General features: G+C 44.1%; 1 pseudogene; it reads right to left on the reverse strand.

Moving 5' to 3' along the window:
- Positions 1-20832, reverse strand: part of LOC122495260 — a 68695-nt pseudogene that overhangs the window by 19964 nt on the left and 27899 nt on the right.

Here is a 20832-nt window from a genome sequence, read left to right on the forward strand (position 1 = left end):
TCCAACTCTCAATTTTGGCTTCAGCCTTGATCTCACAGTTCGTGAGTTCAAGCCCCATGTTGGGCTCTGTGCTTTCAGCGAGGAGCTGCTTGGGATATTCTCTCCCCCTCTCTCTCTCCCTTTCTCTCTCTCTCTCAAAATAAATAACTTAAAAAAAATCAAGTTCCTTTACAATGTATAGAAATGGACAAGATGAAAGGAAAAAGTGGCTTAAAGGAAACGTATTACAGTGAACTTCATTAAAGTCATCGCTCAGCTTCAGCAACTCCCTCATTAAGATGCTGCATAATTATACCTGTTGAGGTAGAATGAACAACAGCCCGCAGAGGGGATGGCAAAGGCAACATGAACAACAGTCCAGTCAACAGCCTCAGACATATGAGAACGTGAACATGGACAACATTGCCCCAGGACAGATTCCTGTTTTGTTTATTGTGGCTCAAAGGGATGAACTGGCATCTAATGAACAACGTTGTCACAGAGCCCTTGAGAGATGACGTGACACACCTCAAAAACCAGAAAGAAAACTGGAATCACTGGTCCAGTCAGGATCTCGTGATACTTTCCATCTCAGTATCCAGGGCATATGCTGACCAGTCTAACCAGTAGCTTCAAGAGGTGCTTCTGTAGGAAGCAGACTATTATTAGAACACGGTAGTCAAAGTGTTCTTGGTCAAGAATTTTCTGTACCAAGTAAACCCACTCCACAGAAGACTCCACCAGAAGCAGTCCATAACCTAAAAGTGGACTATCACAGCAAAAAAGAAAAAAAAAAAAAAGGACGAAATTTCAGACTCTAGGGATGTGTATTCCAAAAGCAAATTTCAGAGGCAAAATCACGCAGACTTAAGAAAAATGAAATCGTTGCCAAACTAGGTAGAGAGGTGGAAGAGAGAGAAAATACAAGATGTCAGGGCCAAGTGATGTAGGATCTTGACACGGGACTGTGCCCTCCACCCACGGACACTAAGCTAAAAGCTGAAATGCGCTCCCATGTAGGACAGGGGATCAAAAAGAGCTTTCTGCCAACTGTCTTCACACATCTGAGTAAAAAATGTCGTAAGATCCAACCCACCTCCCCATTTCTTGTGCCCCTGAAGTGTGGCAGAAGCAGAATGGAAGCTATGGCTAAGGAACCTGAACAGGCAGACAGGGCTCAAGACGGCGCCATGCCGCTTCCAGGGAGCCTGATGGAAGGAAGGCAAGAGCAGCCAGTGTCTTCCCTTCTGATCAGGTCTCCCAGGGACAGCCAATGGGTGTGGAACGAGGACAGGTGCAAGAGTCAGGACTACAGAGGCCTCAGCTCTGAGCCACGTGGACGAAGACCCGAGCATCTGATGGCATCAAGCCCAGAAGGAGAGATCCCCTTTGAAACGGCCCTCCCATGCCCTGCAAAGTCAAGGACCAAAGCAATCACTGCACCAGGTCACTGTGTATGCATCACGGATCGCGACGTTTGTGTTCGTTTCTGCGGGAGCTGCAGCACCGCTGGAGGGTGAAAGGGTCAACCTCACACATCTGAAGACCGAGTGATAAGTGAGGGAGGAGAAAAATGTCCTCCAAGTGTTCATAAGAAAAAAGCCTTTGTTTTCCCATAGAACTCTCCCACTGCAGAGAGTTTCTCAAACACCATTTTTTTTTAGTTTATTTATCTTGAGAGAGATAGAGCACACTGAGTGGCAGAGGGGCTGAGAGAGGGAGAGAGAATCCCAAGTGGGCTCGGATGTGGGGCTCAAACTCACGAAACTCTGAGATCACAACCTGAGCCGAAACCAAGAGTCAGATGCTTAACCGACTGAGCCACCCAGGCGCCCCTCTCAAACACTATTAATGTGCGGCCTCCTCTCTGCCCTTCTTTCCCTTGCTCCAAAAAAGACGTAATATTCAGGTCAAACACACATATTCCTGCTTATAAGAAGAAAGGAAGGTGAACGTGATGTGCTATGGCTTTTCCAGAATCTTCGCTTTTTGTTCAGCTGAGCAGAGAGGACATCACAGATGGATCTGGAAAGATCATTTCACAAACTCCTCCACTGCCTGCCTCCTTCTGAGGGTGCAGGCAACAGGATCGCAGAGATACAGCTCTCTTCCCAAACTACTGAATTCAAAGTGCAGGGGAAGAAAATAGGGAATTGGCTATTTAAAAATTTTTTTGAATGTTTGTTTATTATTATTGAGAGACAGACAGAGACAGAGCATGAGCATGGGAGGGGCAGAGAGACGAGGAAACACATAATCTGAAGCAGGCTCCAGGCTCTGAGCTGTCAGCACAGAGCCCGATGTGGAGCTCGAACTCACAAACCACAAGATGATGACCTGAGCCGAAGTCACGCTTAACCGACTGAGCCACCCAGGTGCCCCGGAAACTGGCTATTTTAAAAGTCTGCCATTTGGTTTTATGCATTCTTAAACTCCAGAACAACTCCTGATGTATCATCTGAAAAAACAGGAAAGTAAAAGTCCAGCTGCCACATAATGAGGCTTTTCAATTCTGAGGCAACAGGGCTTCAAACTCAGGCAAGTAAGGCAGGGGCTCCCAGGAAGCAAACTAAGGAAAAATGCAAAGATACCCAAGGGCAGATCCCCACTTCTGAACAGACATTGTCCTCACCCAGAGAGACCAGGTTCCTGTAGTTCTCCAGCATCACGTCCCTGTACAAGGCCCTCTGAGCAGGGTCCAGGCACTCCCACTCCTCCTGAGAGAATTCTATGGCCACATCCTTGAAGGTCAATCGTCCCTGAAATGAAAACACACTTCACCAAGAGGCCATGGGGTGAGTTCTTCACACAAAATGAGAAGAGAGAGGTGCGTAAGTATCAATTTGGTTAAAGTGACTGTCCAACAGACCCACGTTAAGGTATTTTAAGCAACTTATGTGCCTCTAACTTTAAGTTCTTATGCATTTCCATAAGAGATTATAATACCCTCCAAGTAAGTAGGGATTTCTCATTTTTGTGGACAATACATGAAGAATACACCTAAAAAATCCCAATACTACACTGTCTATACACAGTATTAGATACTATGTTCTACACACGGAGTGATACTATCTAGATGAGCTACGGCACGAGTGCTATCTGCAGAGATGACAACATTCACAGTGGCTTTAAAGAGATATTAGAATTTAAAAACAGTGACGAGGGGGCACCTGGTGGCTCAGTTGGTTAAGTGTCTGACTCTTGATTTCAGCTCAGGTTGTGAGTTCAAGCCCCACATCGGGCTGTGTGTGACAGCCCAGACCCTGGAGCCTGCTTTGGATTCTGTGTCTTCCTCTCCCTCTGCCCCTCTCCCCCTTGTGCTTTCTCTCTCTCTCTCTCTCTCTCTCTCAAAAATAAACATTAAAAAAATTTTTTTAATTAAAAATTAAAATGAAATCAATAAAACTTGTGATGAGGATAGCAATGGCAATGACTTCAAAGCTTCTGACCCTTCCTACGTGCTAGGTATTACTCTAAAGGCTTCACATGTACCAAGCTGGTATCAGCAGAACAGCTCACTGGGGGAAGATGTGCTCCCATCCTATGGAGGGGAAGACTCATACTGGTCGGAGGCACTCTAGGAAACTCTCCTCTGGTCAAAGAGCTAAGAATGACACAGCGAGCACACGAGCTCAGGTAGTCAGGTTTTAGAACTGAAACTCAAGAACTAAGTAGTTCAGTAACGGAGCATTACAAGTACACAGACAGAGGCTTCTTGAAACAAGCTCAAAGTTTACGACATCAAACTGCATAAAAGGTCCTCATAGATGCTGCATGCACAGAAACACTGCTATTCTTATCATTACCTAAATCATTAGCCTGATAGTGTAGAAAGAATTTAAGGCCATGGAATATACTTAAGATATAATTTCAATGGCTAAAAACTATGAAACTTATTTATGGAATGTCTTTATAAAAACCATGAGCCTGGGTGGCTCAGTCGGTTAAGTGTCCGACTTCAGCCAGGTCACGATCTCGCGGTCCGCGAGTTCGAGCCCCGCGTCGGGCTCTGGGCTGATGGCTCAGAGCCTGGAGCCTGCTTCCAATTCTGTGTCTCCCTCTCTCTCTGCCCCTCCCCCATTCATGTTCTGTCTCTCTCTGTCTCAAAAATAAATAAACGTTAAAAAAAAAAAACCCACGGACTTACACATCCATGCACTCGTGCAAATTAACTGAAATATGAGGTGTGGTTTCTCAACATAATTTTGAATGATTTTTTTTTTTTTTTAAGAGAGAACATGGGCAGGGGAGTGAGGCAGAGGGGGAGAAAGAGAAACTTTTTTTTTAAGTTTTTAAAATTTATTTTGAGAAAGAGTGTGAGAGGAGGAGGGGCAGAGAGAGAGGGAGTGAGAGAAAATCTCAAACAGGCTCTGTGATTTGTGTGCAGAGCCTGATGTGGTGTTCAAACTCACAAACCGTGAGATCACAGATCATGACCTGAGCTGAAATCAAGAGCTGGAAGCTTACCCAACTGAGCCACCCAGGTGCCCGAAAGAGAGAGAGAGAATCTTAAGCAGTCTCCATGCTCAGCGCACAGCCCAACACAAGGCTCGATCCCATGACCCTGGGATCATGACCTAAGCTGAAATCAAGAGTTAGATGCTCAACTTACTGAGCCCCCCAGGCACCCCAAAAGAAAGTTTTTAAATGGCTGTTTTTATAGTAAACGAACACAGAATCCACCAGTGGTTTTTGAGAGAGAGAGAGAGAGAGAGAGAGTGTGTCTGCTCAAGGGAGGGCAGAGAGAGACAGAGAAATAATCTCAAGTAGGCTTCACGGTCAGCGCAGAGCCCAACACAGGGCTCACTGCCACGACTCTGGGATCATGACCTGAGGTGAAATCAAGAGTCAAGACACTCAACCAACTGAGCCACCCGAGTGCCCCCATTATCATTTTTATTCACGTGTATTTCAGCATGTTCGGGAAGATTAAAACGTATAAATTGTACTTCATTCGGTTTGTCAATATGACTATACAGTAGGCTAGTAAAGAGAGGGCACAAACATGAAAAAATAAAGAATACTTTAACTCCAATCTCCATAAAATACCTGCATTCAAAAATATAAATACAATTATATGCATTTAAACGTAGGTGTGTAGGCATTAACAAACAGCAAAGAGAGTTTGTTTATTCCACTAATAAAATGATGGTTCGAGATTAGAAGAGTTACCGGTGTTATGATATGCAGTACCTGAACAGATTTAGGTTTAAAAACATATCACAGTAATAGACACTTGAAAAAAATGACAAAAAGGAAATCGATGATTAAACTATCATTAAGCAAGAACATTTCACCAAACGTCATGACCAGTCGAGAACGCTGGATGCATTTGCTCTGAAATTTCGGTGGAGGAAAGGGGGTTGGCCGGGGCTCCTGCCATTCACCCAGCCAGCCTTAGCAGGCATCAGCAGAAGAAGTTAAAGGAGGTAAAAATAGAGAAAGAGAGAGAGAGAGAGTCAAGGAGCTGAAACTGTTGAAATTCACAGATCTAAGGATGGAAACAGGCTAAAAGGGCAAGAGGGAGAACGATATTTCATGCAAGCAGGATCCTAAAGACAGCAGAGGTGGTTATATCCTATCAGACAGAAGAGACTATAAGACAAAACGGTCGCAAGAGGGGAAGGACATCATGATAAGAAGATTGGCTCACCAGGAAGACAGCCCAAGGTAAACACACAGGAGTATGACATTAGAGCCCCCATATGTATTAAGGAAATAATAACAGTATGGGGCGCCTGGGTGGCTCAGTCACTTAAGCGTCCGACTTCAGCTCAGGTCACGATCTCGCGGTCTGTGAGTTCGAGCCCCCGGTCGGGCTCTGGGCTGACGGCTCGGAGCCTGGAGGCTGCTTCCGATTCTGTGTCTCCCTCTCTCTCTGTCCCTCCCCCGTTTGTGCTCCGTCTCTCTCTGTCTCAAAAATAAATAAATGTTAAAAAAAAATTTTTTTAATAAAAATAAAAAATAAAAAAATAAAAAGAAATAATAACAGTAGACTTCAGTACCCAGTTTCAGAAGATCCAGAAGGAGACAAAAGACCTGAACAGCACTCTCAGCAAGTGCACCTACCAGACAGACAGAACACCACAGCCAGCAGCAGCAGAACACGGTCTTCTAAAGCACACATGACGTCATGCCAGAAAACAAATCTTAGCAAATTGAAGAAGGCTGAAATCATAAAGAGCATCTTCTCTAACACTGAATTGAAACTAGAAACAAATAGCAAAAAGGAAACAACTCATTTTTTCTATAATATGCTTTTTTTCTAATTGCTTATTTTTTTTAAGTAACCTCTACACCCAACATGGGGCTCGAACTCACAACCCTGTGACCAAGAGTCTACCTACTGGGCCAAACAGGAACCCCAAAACATTTTTTGTTTTTTGTTTTGAGAGAGAGAGAGAGAGAGTGAGCAAGTGAGCAAGGGGCAGAGAGAGAGACGGAGGGGGAGAGAGAGGGAGGGAAGGAGGGGGAGAGAGAGAGAGAGAGGGATGGATGGAGGGAGGGAGGGAAGAAGGGAGGGAGAGAAAGAGAGGGAGGGAGGGAGAGAGAGAGAGGCAGGGGGGAGAGCAAAGCGGGGCTCATGCTTACTTGATGTGGGACGTGAACTCACAAACCATGAGACCATGACCTGAGCTGAAGTCAGATGCTTAATGACAGAGCCAACAGGTGCCCCCAAACAGCTCATTCTTAAGCAATGGGTCAAAGAAGAAACCGCAAGAGAATCTGCAAAGTGTCCGGATGAAAATGAAAAAACAACATACTGAAATGTAGGGACACTCAGAGGAGGGTCTGCAATGGTGAATATTTACATTAAACAAGAGGAAAGATCTCAAATCAGAAATCTAATTTTACACCTCAAGGAAGCAGAAAAAGAAGAACAAACTAAACCCAGTTTAGCAGAAGGAAGTAAATAAGATTACGGCAGAGGAAAATGAAATAGAGGATTAAAAAATATATATATTAAAAAAAATCAACAAACCAAGAGATGTTTTGAAAAGATTAATAAATTGATAAGTCCTTAGCTAGACTAGTGAACATTGCAACTCATGTCATGGAAAGTTTTAAAAAAGACTCTAGAGGGTACTATGAACAACTCCATGCCAACAATGCATAACCTCGAAGGTAAGGGTCAATTCATGAAAACATACAACCTACCAAGACTTATGATCACGAAGAAATAACAAATGTGAACAGAATTATACCTGGAGAGGACATATGAGCAGTGATCAAAAATCTCCACAAAGAGGGGCACCCGGGTGGCTCAGTTGGGTAAGCGTCAGACTTCAGCTCAGGTCATGATCTCATGGTTCCTGAGTTCAAGCCCCGCATCAGGCTCTGTGATGACAGTGCAGAGCCTGCTTGGGATATTCTCTCTCTCTCTCTCTCTCTCTCTCTCCCTCCCTCCCTCTTCCATCCTGGTGATTGCACTCTCTGAAAATAAATAAACTTAAATTTTAAAACAAAGTGGAAGATTCAACATTCAAAAAAATCAATGACAATACATTAGTAGAATGTACTAACAGAATGAAGGAAAAAAAAAAAAAACACTTGGTCATCTCCATGCGGAAAAAGGCTTTCACAAAATTCAACAAACTTTCAGCATGAAGACATCCAACAAACTAGAATAGACTACCCCCAACACAATCAAAGTCATATACAAAAAGCACACAACTAGCCTACCCAATGGTGAGAGACTGAAAGCTTTTCCTCTAAGATAAAGAAGAAGGCAGGGGCGCCCAGGGGGGCTCAGTCGGTTGAGCGTCCGACTTTGGCTCAGGTCATGATCTTACAGTCCATGAGTTCGAGCGCCATATCAAGCTCTGTGCCGACAGCTCAGAGCCTGGAGCCTGCCTCAGATTCTGTGTTTCCCTCGCTCTCTGCCCCTCCCCCACTCACGGTCTGTCTCTCAAAAATGAATAAATTAAAACAAATTTTTTTACGAAAAAAAAAAAAAGGAAGGCGGCAGCAAGGGTCCGCACTCTCAGCATTTCCGTTCAACAGAGTACCGGAAATCCTAGCCAGAGAAATGATCAAGGAAAAGAAATAAAAGCCATCCAAATTCAGAAAGGTTGATTTCATATTTTAAAACTCATGATGACTAAAACTCTTTCCATTCCATTCCCATCATTAATATCTTAAAGGCAGGGACCCACACTTGTTCAGCTTCAAATGTAGTGTAAAAGTGGGCAGATTGCTCGCTATTGGTCTGTTTTTCTAGAAGTTTCCAGGTACGTGTGGACGTTAATACAGGATTCCACGCGCCACTTCTTTTACCCCGGCTTACGGACGGCTAACAGCGCATCCAGACGTGGCCCCTAAACAACCGCTGCCTGAGCGTGAGCCCATCAGCATGTGGCCGAGCCTACTCACAGGCTCCGTGTCACTGGGTTACCATGAGCTGGAATCTAAATGGAGAGGAGGGGGACTGGGGGAAGGCCTGGGGGAGTGTGGACGGGCACGTGTCAAGAGTACTCTAGAGATCGGCAAGGCCAACAGGAAGGAGAAATGGATCCTCGACCAAGAATATGACTTTACCTGAGAAAACGCCATTCCTGTCGCCTCTTTCATTTTTCTTCCTCCTCTTCTGGGCCTCTTCCCTCACGCAATGTGGTTCTTTCTTAGAAGTCCACCTTAAAAGTTGAAAATTCTCTTTAAAGCTTAGAATGGCCATACCCCATTCTGTGCCACAAACACACACAGGGAAGTCCTCACCACGTGGGAGAGTAAAATATTTAAAAATACATAATTGCAAAAACATAACCATTAATGCAGATCACACTGAAAGATGGTCAGCTACAGAAATTAGCTCTGAGCAAATTTTTGTTTAATTTCAGTTTTGTTGAGGATTTTTTGTTTTGTTTTGTTCATGAGCAAATTTCTTCATTGTAAATAGATGGACTCTTTTGGGAAAGGTTCCAAGTCAACCCAGCCATCCTTCAGTTTGCAGAGAGCAGACAAAATGGAATTGAGGGGCACAGAGACTTAGTAGCTCACAGCCCACTGTTTTAAGGGATCATATAACAGAAGAAATTGGAGCATTAGACAACTGTTAAACTAGGTCTCAAAGGCTACAAGACCATCGGCATCCTTACTAAGTACGCACTGAAACAACCTAAAAGTATGTACCAATTGCTGAAGAACTTTTCTAATATATAAGATAAGGAGGAGAAAACACGCACTCCTCAATCTAAACCAGAAACCGATTTAAAAGGCAAATAATTTGTAATTTTTTTTAAAAAATCTAAATAATTCTTGGGAATGCAAGCTGGTGCAGCCACTCTGGAAAACAGTATGGGGGTTCCTCAAAAAACTAAAATAGAACTACCCTACAACCCAGCAATTGCACTACTAGGCATTTATCCAAGGGATACAGGTGTGCTGTTTCGAAGGGACACATGCACCCCCATGTTTACAGCAGCACTATCAACAATAGCCAGAGTATGGAAAGAGCCCAAATGTCCATCGATGGATGAATGGATAAAGAAGGTGTGGCATATATATACAACGGAGTATTACTGGGCAATCAAAAAGAATGAAATCTTGCCATTTGCAATTATGTGGATGGAACTGGAGGGTATTACGCTAAGTGAAATCAGTGAGAGAAAGACAAAAATCATATGACTTCACTCATAGGAGGACTTTAAGAGACAAAACAGATGAACATAGGGAAGGGAAACAAAAATAATATAAAAACAGGGAGGGGGACAAAACATGAGAGACTCTTAAGTATGGAGAACAAACAGAGGGTTACTGGAGGGATTGTGGGAGAGAGGATGGGCTAAATGGGTAAGGGGCATTAAGGAATCTACTCCTGAAATCATTGTTTCACTATATGCTAACTAATTTGGATGTAAATTAAAAAAAAAAATCTAAGTAATTCTGGGGTCAAAGTGAAAACAAAATTAACATATCACACTGGGCAATTAAAATAAAAACTTAAAAAATATATATCATACTGAAAAAGAATAACCTGACTTGAGTGTACAGGAGGCCACAAAAACTTATTTCAGAAGTTAATAATTATTTATATAAGGGGCACCTGGGTGGCTCAGATGGTTGAGCTTCTGACTCAGGTCATGATCTCACCGTGAGTGAGCTGGAGCCCTGCCTTAGGCTCTGTGCTGGTGATGCGGGGCCTGCTTGGGATTCTCTCTTACTCTTCCTCTCTCTCTCAAAATAAATAAATAAACTTTAAAAAATTATTATTTATAGAAAAGTGGAATCTGAACTAAGATTTACCTCAAGCTACAAAAAGAATACTGAATTAAATGTAAGAGAAGTAGGGAGGGGGAAGTAAATCCATTACAAAAACAAAAAGTAAACTTAACACTCCTTTAAAAAAGGCACCATGTAGGGGCACCTGGGTGGCTCAGCTGGTTAAGCATGTGACTCTTTTTTAAAGAGTTTTTTTTTTAGATATTTATTTTTGAGAGAGGGCATGCGCACAAGAGTGTGTAAGAGTGGGGGAGGGGCGAGAGGGAGATAGAGGATTCAAGGCAGGCTCCTCACCAAGAGCAGAAGAGCTGAAGGCCCTGCTCGGGCTAGAATTCAAGGACCCTGGGATCATGACCTAAGCTGAAGTCGGACGCTGACCAACTGAACCACCCAGGTGTCCCTACTCATCCCCTAAGCAGTGGACTCGAGTTTAGCTCAGGTCGCAATCTCACAGTTAAGTGAGATAGAGCCCAGAGTTGGGTTCCACACTAACAGCACAGAGCCTGCTTGGGACTCTCTCCCCCTTTCCGTTTCTCCCCCACGCGTGCGCACAGGCACGCGCACACACACACTCTCTCTCTCTCCCCCAAAATAAAGAAAAAAAAAACATTAAAAAGTATATATAAATAAAAAGGCACCATGTAGTGACCAGCATTTCTCCCCTTCCCCAACCCAGGCAAAGGGGAGAGGGTGATCCACAAATGACTAAGTTACCGCCCACTGGCTGAATACGGTTTGCAAATGGAAATTATCTTGCGATGCAAATAAATATAAAACGCACAAGCCTTACTGGCAGGTGTTTTGAAATTCTCGTCCTCATCCATATGATTTAAATAAACTTTAAATGTATTAGATGGTAAAGCCCCAAATCAGTATTTCACAACTTAATCATCTATATCCAATTAACGCAGACCCATCTGGATTCAGGCCCACCCTCTGTTTTCACTAAGATGTACTTTCCTCTTACTCTATCTTCTTCTGTGTTTCTCTTTTTTTTCTGTTTTCCCCCTGGGTTTCTGCTCAGTCCGTTATCCTCTTTCTGTCCTCTGGATTCCTTCCCTCACACCTATTCTGTCCCATTGTGCACGTGTTTCCCCTCTTGTTTTTATTTCTCCCCAGTCCTTCCGATTGTCCCCAGTCTCCATGCATTTCAGCCTCTTTCTTGTCCCACCTGCGCTCTTTCCCTGCTCTCCGTTATATTCCTCTCTTCTTTCTCTGTTATACTCCCTTGGTCCCCACTCTCTGGCACCCCCAGGTAGCTATACTTCCATTCTGGTTTCTTCCTCCGCTCTCTTGTCACCTCTTTCCTCTGTCTTAACTACACCTTCCTCTGTTGGCCAAGACTTTAACTCTTTAGTCCTCTCCTCCCTCTGACGTGCCTCACCATTGTTGCCTCCACTCCTACTCTGAACAAGGGCCTTTCCATTTTGCTCTCCTTCATCTCCCTGGAGACCGGGCTTTCCTCAAACTTCTACTTTTTCCACCTGCTGCTTCCGCGTCTTATTCTGTCTCTTTGCAAAGTCCCTCACCCATCCTCTACGTTGCCTCTAGGTTTTCTTTCAATGGCTTTCTTTCTCCCAATCGCCCTCCATCACACATTGAGTAGGCGTGGGATGAAATAAGACAACCGCCTCCTGGAAGAACCACGTTTTCAAGTGGGGAGGAATTTGGGGCGAAATACACTGGGTGTCACTAGGCAGGCCAAGTCACCCACCCCAGCGCGGAGTCAGGGGAAGAGGTGACCAGGGAGAGGGGGTTCTGGGGAACAGAAGCCGACGCGAGGAGAGGGGGCGGGGAAGGTGCCCCAGAAGGGTGGGCTCTCCAGAATCGTCGGCCCGGAGGAGGATGCGGCCTCTCCCGAGAGGCCGCAGGTACTGCCAGGCAGGGCCGACAGGGCGAGGCTGGGGCGGGGCGGGAATCCACTTCGTGGAAGGGGGCTTTTCACGACGTGAGGCGGGCGGCGGGCTCCGAAGAGAATTCCAGCAGGACACGGACGGGAAAGCCGGTGTCTGCGTGGCCCGAACGCGGAAACGCCGGGAACAGGGGCCAGTTTAGCTGCGATTTTAAACAGAAAGGGACGCGCCCCGGCCTCCCAATGTGACGTCTGAGTTTACTTGGGGTGCTCTGGCGAATGCGGGGATTTTAAGACCCGTAGCGATACCCAGACCCCGGCTTTGGAGGAGAGGGGACTGCAAAGAGCAGGTTTAAACTATAAAGACGGAAACTCACACTCAACAGCGAAACTTTTGCTCCACGCTATCCGCTTCCGGGTCTACCGGAACCTGAGGGCGCGTGCAATAAAAAGACGAAGGGGCCGTGTGTGGGAGGGGCCTAAGCGGGGCGTGGCCGTCAGGGGCGGGGCGTGAAGTGATGAGGCCTCAGCACGTACCGCGATGGGGGCAGGACAGAGCCGGTGAGGGGCGGGACCCGAAGGGAGGTGAGGCCTCCGCAGGAGCGGGACGAAGCTGGAGAGGGGGCCGGGCTTCGGAGAGCCCGTCAGGGGGCGGAGCGTGGAAGGAGGCTAGACCACAAGGGGGCAGGTACGGCGAGGGGGCAGGTACCGCGAGGCGGCAGGTATATGGCGGGTGTCCCTCCTCTCGCTCCCACGGTGTCTCTGCCAGGTGTAAAAATGATTCTTGAAATATCTCCAGGAGCAGCCTTGCTTCCTGCTTATTTCACGGTCTCTAACAGTTTTAAGGTAAAAGCCCGTGAAGCTGAAGCAATTTGGGGGCCAGGGAACTGGGATCCTGGTGGTCTGTGGGGACGTGGTGGGTGCAGGAACATTTCCTGTAGTTAGGATCAATTTAAGTAGTTTAATTACACAGCTGGAGCTGTTGGTGTCGGGCTTACAAACTAGAATGTAAAATTCAAAACTCCCTGGAGAGAAAAAGCAATTCCATACGGACACCCAACAAAATGGCATTGCTTTTTCAATTCCCCAATCACCCAGGAGGCCAAACTCAACGCTGTGCTCAGTTCCGAAGACTTGCATAGGGACGAGACCAGAGGAAAGAGGCGTGGAGGGCGAAGGCATATATAATTTGGGTTGCCAACCACTGCTTTAGGAAGAACACTAACTTTTTAAAAAATGTTATAAATTGCCTTGTTGTCGTTTATGTTTGTTATAACAATTTATTCTGTTACACGCTTGAGATGACTTACCTTCAAATACCTGAGTTTAACTTTACATAATATACTTAAATCAGTATCTAAATATAATTTCAAAATCACTACACATACCTTCTCAAAGTACAAGGTTTTTTATTTACAAATTGTATATTTTAGTTCTTTGCTTTCTAAATGTTTACAAAGCTTGTAACATATGTAGTCTTAGCGATTTTCACTTAAAGAATAATCAATTTTGCAATATTTCTAAAGGCACCCAGCAGGGAAGTGTATGCTCTTTAATATGAACCCTAAGGAAAGTAAAACTAGGTTATAAAACATCCAACAAACTTCTACCCTGAATAATTTTTCTGGCAGTATCTGTTAACATCTACTACAGATGTGTTTTCTCTCACCCTGCATATGGAAGATTTCAACCACGTCAAACTGACAGTCAATCAAAATACGTTTAGATAGGGAAATTAGCATATTTAAAATACTTTCAGGTAAAATTGAGCAGAATGTCTTGACATAGCACACATATGAATAAAAGAAGATCTATCATCCCATTTTTATTTTTATTTTATTATTTTTATCCCATTTTTAAAAGATGCAGTGACACAGTGCCCCTCCATAACACAGGATGAGGTACAAGCTATGTGACCTGGCTTCAGGCCCACTGGCGCATAATCCCAGAAGCAATCCCATTAGTTTGAGGACCTAGCTGGACAGGGTTTTTGCCTGCCAAAAGTGAAAGATATGACTGCTCCTTCCTTCAAATGCATTGACTTATAAAGAAATCAATACGGGGCGCCAGGCTGGCTCAGTCCTTAGAGCATGCAACTCTTGATCTCAGGGGTTGTGAGTTCAGGCCCCAGGTTGGGTGCAGAGATTACTTAATAAATAAACTTAAAAAGAGAGAGAGAGAGAGAGAGAGAGAGAGAGAGAGAGAGAAACCCATTATTTAATTAAATCAACTTCATAGAAACACTGACTAGAAAAGTGGTTGCCAGGACTGGGGGGTGCGGGAAACACAGAGAGGTTGATAAAAGGGTACAAGCTTTCAGTTCTAAAACTAATAAAGACTAAGGAATTCATGTAGGACATGGCAACTACATTCTATTATATACCTGAAATCTTAGAGAACTTAAATGTTCACACACACACACACACACACACACACACTAAATATGTAAAGTAATAGATGTGACAACTACATGGGGAAAATCCTTTTAAAATCTACACATATATCAAATCATCACAATGTACATTTAAATATCATACAATTTTATTTGATAATTATACTTCATTAAATCTGGAAGAAAAAAAAAGTAGAAAAGTTATACCAGCAGGGTCACCTGGGTGGCTCAGTTGGTTGAGTATCTGACTCTTGGTTTCAGCTCTGGTCATGGTTTCACAGTTTGTGAGTTCAAGCCCTGCATCGGGCTCTGCACTGATGGTGCAGAGCCTACTTGGGATTCTCTCTCTCTCCCTCTCTCTGCCCCTTCCCTGCTTGTGCTGTCTCACTCTCTCTCAAAACAAATAAATGACCTTAAAAAAAAAAAGTTATACCATCAGTTAAGTGTGAATCATACACCTGCATGAATTATATTGGTTCTTTCGATTAAGCTCTCCTGATAACTGTTCTCTCTTCAATTGTCAAAAATAAGATTCATTTATATTAATTTTTTAATGTTTATTTATTTTTGAAGGAGAAAGACAGCATGAGCAGGGGAGGGACAGAAAGAAAGGGAAACACAGAATCCAAAGCAGGCTCCAGGCTCTGAGCTGTCAGCACAGAGCCCGACTCAGGGCTCGAACTCACAAGCCATGAGATCATGACCTGAGCTGAAGTCAGATACTCAACCAACTGAGCCACCTAGGTGCCCCTTCACTAATTCTTGAAATAAAACAGCTATTAACATCCAAAGGACAATGTAGCCACCATGTCTCCTGTATTATTTCTACCACATAATCAGTCCCTAGTAACCTATTCCTATCTTCCCATATAAATCCCAATCTCCCAGTGTCTTGACCTGCTTTATTTCATGGTCATTTGGTAAAGCATTCCTTTCCTATAAACCACATGGAGTCTGTCTGGAGAAAGGCTCACTGAACACAATAAACCCAAGGGCTTAACTGCATCGTTTTACAGTATTCTCTGCCACCCCACATCCTCCCTAATTCAGAAAATATTTAATTTTATTTATTTGTTTTTAAATGTTTATTTGAGAGAGTAAGAGCACAAGCAAGGGAGGGGAGGGAGGGGCAGAGAGAGAGAGAGAGGGAGACACAGAATCCGAAGCAGGTTCCAGGCTCTGATGTGGGGCTTGAACTCACCAACTATGAGATCATGACCTAAGTTGAAGTTGGACACTTAATGGACTGGGTCACCCAGGTGCCCCAAGATAATATTTATTATTTTTTTTTAAATTTTTTTTTCAACGTTTATTTATTTTTGGGACAGAGAGAGACAGAGCATGAACGGGGGAGGGGCAGAGAGAGAGGGAGACACAGAATCGGAAACAGGCTCCAGGCTCTGAGCCATCAGCCCAGAGCCCGACGTGGGGCTCGAACTCACGGACCGCGAGATCGTGACCTGGCTGAAGTCGGACGCTTAACCGACTGCGCCACCCAGGTGCCCCGATAATATTTATTTTTAAAAGGAAGTATCCTTGTTCTTTCAGGGAACAAAAATATGAATGAACCTCAGCTAATGAAGTAGGACCTTCCATCTTTGTAATTCTGTCCCAGAGACCATGACAAAAGGCCAGTGAGAAAAGCCTATCACCAGAATCCAAATGTCAGGTTGAAACTCCTAGATAATGGAGCAGCCTTCTAAAGAAACCTCAAAAAATTGAATAAAATACCTCATAAAATTATTTGGCCATCTCCACATATTTGTTCTTTTGCTATCTATCATGCCATGAGTTTTAACATATTTTGACTTCTATTTATTCTGCAGTATGGGATATCTCAGATTAATCTTGAAGAAAGACTTACTCTTTGTAAAAATATTCTGATGTCGAGTCTGTTGTGACAATTAAGAAAATTAACATGTTCCATTACATTGGAAGTATGAATTCGTTGTCAATCCTGAGAACCCACCTTTGCTCCAAGGTCTTTTCCAGGTTCAGTACAGATGTATGCTTCCTCTCCACTATGATTCTCTGACACCAAAGGCATGGATGTTTGAAACAAAGCCTTATCACAAACTACCTTTGCAAGATCGCTCTCCAATATAAATCCTGATGTTTCAATTTTGATCTTTGTTCTCAATAGTTAAGAGTCTGTTTCTTGGATTGTCTCTTTTTTTCCCCTTTGCTCGTTTGTTTTGCTTATTAAGTTCCACATATGAGTAAAATCCTATAGTACTTGCCTGAATGGGCGGGCCTACGCTGGCCAACTCCATCTTGTTCTGTGTCCTTCACCTTGACCACGCCTCCTCCCCTTGAGTAACCTCCCGCTCACCCAAAACTTCCCGATCAAAACACACCCAGCGACCTGCATAACAGGACTCCGACCCTTCCCCAGACAATCGTCTGAGGCCACAGCCATTACCTCACCAACTGCCCCTAGGCCCCAATAAAACCTTTGTCCTTTTGAAACTCACTCTCTCTCTCCGTTCTCTCACCGCTGCGTCGTCGGTGCAGGTAGGGGATTGAGCTCGAGCTAGTTCGAATAAAGGCTCTTTGCTTTTGCATCGGACTCCGCTCCCTGGTGGTCTTTGGGGATCACGAATTCTGGGCATAACAGCCTTTCTCTGACTGACTCATTTTGCTTAGCATTATACTCTTTAGTGCCATCCATATTGTCACAAATGGCAAGATTTCATTCTTTTTTATGGCTGAATAAAATACCATGGTATCTATATACCACATCCACATTGTCTTTATTCATTCTTCTGTCCGTGGACATTTGAGCAGCTTCCATATCTTGGGTCTTGTAAATAATGCTTCTAAAAACTTAGGTAGGGGTGCATGTATCCTTTTGAATTAGTGCTTTTGTATTTTTTCGGCAAATACCCAGTAGTGCGATTACTGGGTAATAGGGTCATTCTATTTTTAACTTTGTGGGGAACCTCCATACTGTTCTCCAGAGTGGCTGCACCAGTTTGCATTCCTACCAACATTGCAAGAGGACTCCTTTTTCTTCATATCTTCACCAGCACTTGTTGTTTCCTCACTCAACTAATTTTTAACAACCACATAATTGGGAAAGGATAGTCTCTTCAATAAATGGTGTAGGGAAAACTGGAGGTCTATGTGCACAAGAATGTAACAACCCTTACCTTACAACATACTCAAAAATCAACCCAAAACGGATTAAAGACTAAAATAAGTTACGAAACTGTAAAACTCCTAGAAGAAAATAAAGGGGGAAAGTTCCTTAATATTAATTTTGGCAATGATTGTTTAGAATTGAAAACAAAAGTGTCAAAAACAAAAACAAAAATAAGACCAGATCACACTAAAAACCTTCTGCACAGCAAAGAAACAGTCAATAAAATTAAAAGGCAACCTATGAAATAGGAGTAAATATTTGCAAATGCTCAAGATGACAAGGTGTTAATATCCAAAATATGTAAGAACTTACAAAACTCAATAGCAAAACAAACCAAAAGGAAAAATAAACACAATGATTAAAAAAATGGACAGAGGACTGGGGTGCCTGGATGGCTCAATCCAATCGGTTAAGCATCCAACTTCAGCTCAGGTCATGGTCTCACAGTTGGGGAGTTCGAGCCCCACTTCAGGCTCCGGGCTCTGTGCTGACAGTTCAGAATCTGGAGCCTGCTTTGGATTCTGTGTCTCCCTCTCTCTACCCCTCCCCCACTCATGCTCTGTCTGTCTCTGTCTTTCTCAAAAAGTAAACAAACATTGAAAAAAAATGGACAGAGGACATGAATAGACATTTTCCCAAAGACATACAAATGGCCAACAGATACATGAAAAGATGCTCAACATCACCAGTCATCAAGGAAATGCAAATCAAAACCACCATGAGATATTACATCACACCTGTTAGGAAGGCAATTATCAAAAAGTCAAAAGATAAAAAGAATTGGAGAGGACATAGAGAAAGGAATCCTGTGCCCTGTGGGTGGGAATGTAAATTAATGCAGCCACTGTGGAAAACAGTATGGAGGTTCCTCAAAATATTAAAAAAAGAAATACCGTGTGATCCTATAAACCCACTACTGAATATTTACCCAATGAAAACAAAAACACTAATTTAAAAACATAAAGGCACCCCTAGATTTACTACAGTATTATTTACAACAGCCCAGATACGGAAGCAGCCCAAGTGTCCATGGATAGGGGAATAGATGAAGATGTGGTATACATATTCAATGGAAAATTATTAGTCAGACATAAAAAAGAATGAAGTCTCATCATTTGTACAACGTGAGTAGACATATAGGGTATTATGGTAAGTGAACTAAGTTGGAGAGAAAAAGACAAATACTATATGACTCCACTTATATGTGGAATGTAAAAAACAAAATAATATGCACAAACAAAAAGACAGAAACAGACTCGTAAATACAGGCAACAAATTGGTGGTTGCCAGAGGGGAGGAGGTAGGCAATGGGCAAAATAGGTGTAGGGGATGAAGAGGTAAAATCTTCCAGTTATAAAATAAGGAAGTCACAGAAATGAAAAGTACAGGGGCACCTGGGTGGCTCAGTTGGTTAAGCGACCGACTTTGGCTCAGGTCATGATCTCGCGGTTCATTGGTGCAAGCCTCGTGTAGGGCTCTGTGCTGACAGCTCAGAGCCTGGAGCCTGCTTCGGATTCTGTGTCTCCCTCTCTCTCTGCCCCTCTCCTGCTAATACTCTGTCTCTCTCTCAAAAATGAATAAACATTAAAAAAATAAAATAAAAAAACAATCATGCAAAAAACTTGAGGAAGAAAAAAAAGCCATGCATTTAAGCAAGACTATTTCACCAAATAGCATGACCAAGACTGGACAATTTCCTCTAAATTAAGGCTGAGAAAAGGGGCCAGCCAGGCCTCCAGCAATTAACCACTGCAAAGGATGCCTGAGGAGGGAGCAATACAAGAGAAAAGAAGGAAAGAAAAAAAGAAGGGAGGGGAGAGAGTCAAAGACCTGGTGTGTTTCGTTCATGGATGACAGGATTGCAACTTTGTCCAAGGTGGTCGCTGAGGCAGGAGAACTAAAGGAATGTACTAACAATAATATTCTTTCTTTACTGGCCCAGATTTCCCCCCCATCGGTCTCCTTTTCCAGAATCTTCCAACTCTTCCTACACATGAATCCAGGACTTCCACACATGGCTTCTTTCATCCTGGTCGACAGAGAGCCTACAGTGTGTCCAGAGGCAGCCCCTAAACACCCCCTGCAGCCCAGCCACACTGACAACACCCGTCTCCACTCGCCTGCTGCGAAGCCCCTCAGGATGTGCCCAGTGCAGCCTTCTCACAGGCTCGGGTCCCTGGGTGACGACGAGCTGGAATCTAAGTGCAGAGGAGAGGGACCGGGGGAAGGCCTGGGGGAGTGTGGACGCACCCATGCCAGGCAGGACACTTCAGACTCAGACAAGGTTGGCAAGTCCAAGAAGGGCCTTGCAGGAATGAGAGACAGGAAATCGACCCAGGATATGACTTCACCTGACAGACGGCCATTCCCGACTCCTTTCCTTTGCTCTTCCTCCCTTTCCAGGATTCTTCCTCAGGCAGGATCAGGCTTGGCAATTCAATCCTAAGTGTCAAGAAAACGCAGCTTAATGCTTTGAGTCAGTCTGGGTCCTTCCCGTCCTGCAGCCTCACACGGGAAGGCCTCTCCGTGTGAAAACGGGGGGTGCCCCGGGACAGTGAACTCCTCCAGAGGCCAGCAAGTGACCTTCCCACCCTTCTTCTTCAGAACCGGCTCCCGCCCTGGTGAAGCCCCCCCCCCCCGCACACGGCATCAGTGGGGACAGCAGAGAGCCCAATGTGGGGCTTGAACTCACAAACCTTGAGATCATGACCTGAGGCTAAGTTGGATGCTTAACTGACTGAGCCACCCAGGCGCCCCCTGCCTCCAACATCTTGAAAGAATTTTAGAAACCGCATGTTCCTCCTCTCATGTTAAGTAAACATCAAATTTTTTTCTTCATCTTATACAATAAAACATTTACAAATATAATGTAGTATCTTATATTTAGAATCCTGCTTGACATGGGGCTCAAACTCAAAAAACTGGAGATCATGACCTGAGCTGAAATCAAGAGTCAGACGTTTAACCAACTGAGCCACCCAAGCGCCCCTCCTCAAGCCTTTTAGACTGTTTTTTTTTATAAGCCTCATCCTCATCTCCTACAATTTATTTTTTTAATGTTTGTTTATTTTTGAGAGAGAGAGAAATTTTTTTTGTGAGTAGGGGAGGGGCAGAGAGAATGAGGGAGACACAGAATTCGAAGCAGGCTCCAGGCTCCAAGCTGTCAGCACAGAACCCAACGCAGTACTTACTCACAAACTGAGATCAGACCTGAACTGAAGTCGGACGCTTAACCGACTGAGCCAA

This window comes from Prionailurus bengalensis, chromosome E2 (assembly GCF_016509475.1).
Source record: "Prionailurus bengalensis isolate Pbe53 chromosome E2, Fcat_Pben_1.1_paternal_pri, whole genome shotgun sequence".
Classification (NCBI taxonomy): domain Eukaryota; kingdom Metazoa; phylum Chordata; class Mammalia; order Carnivora; family Felidae; genus Prionailurus; species Prionailurus bengalensis.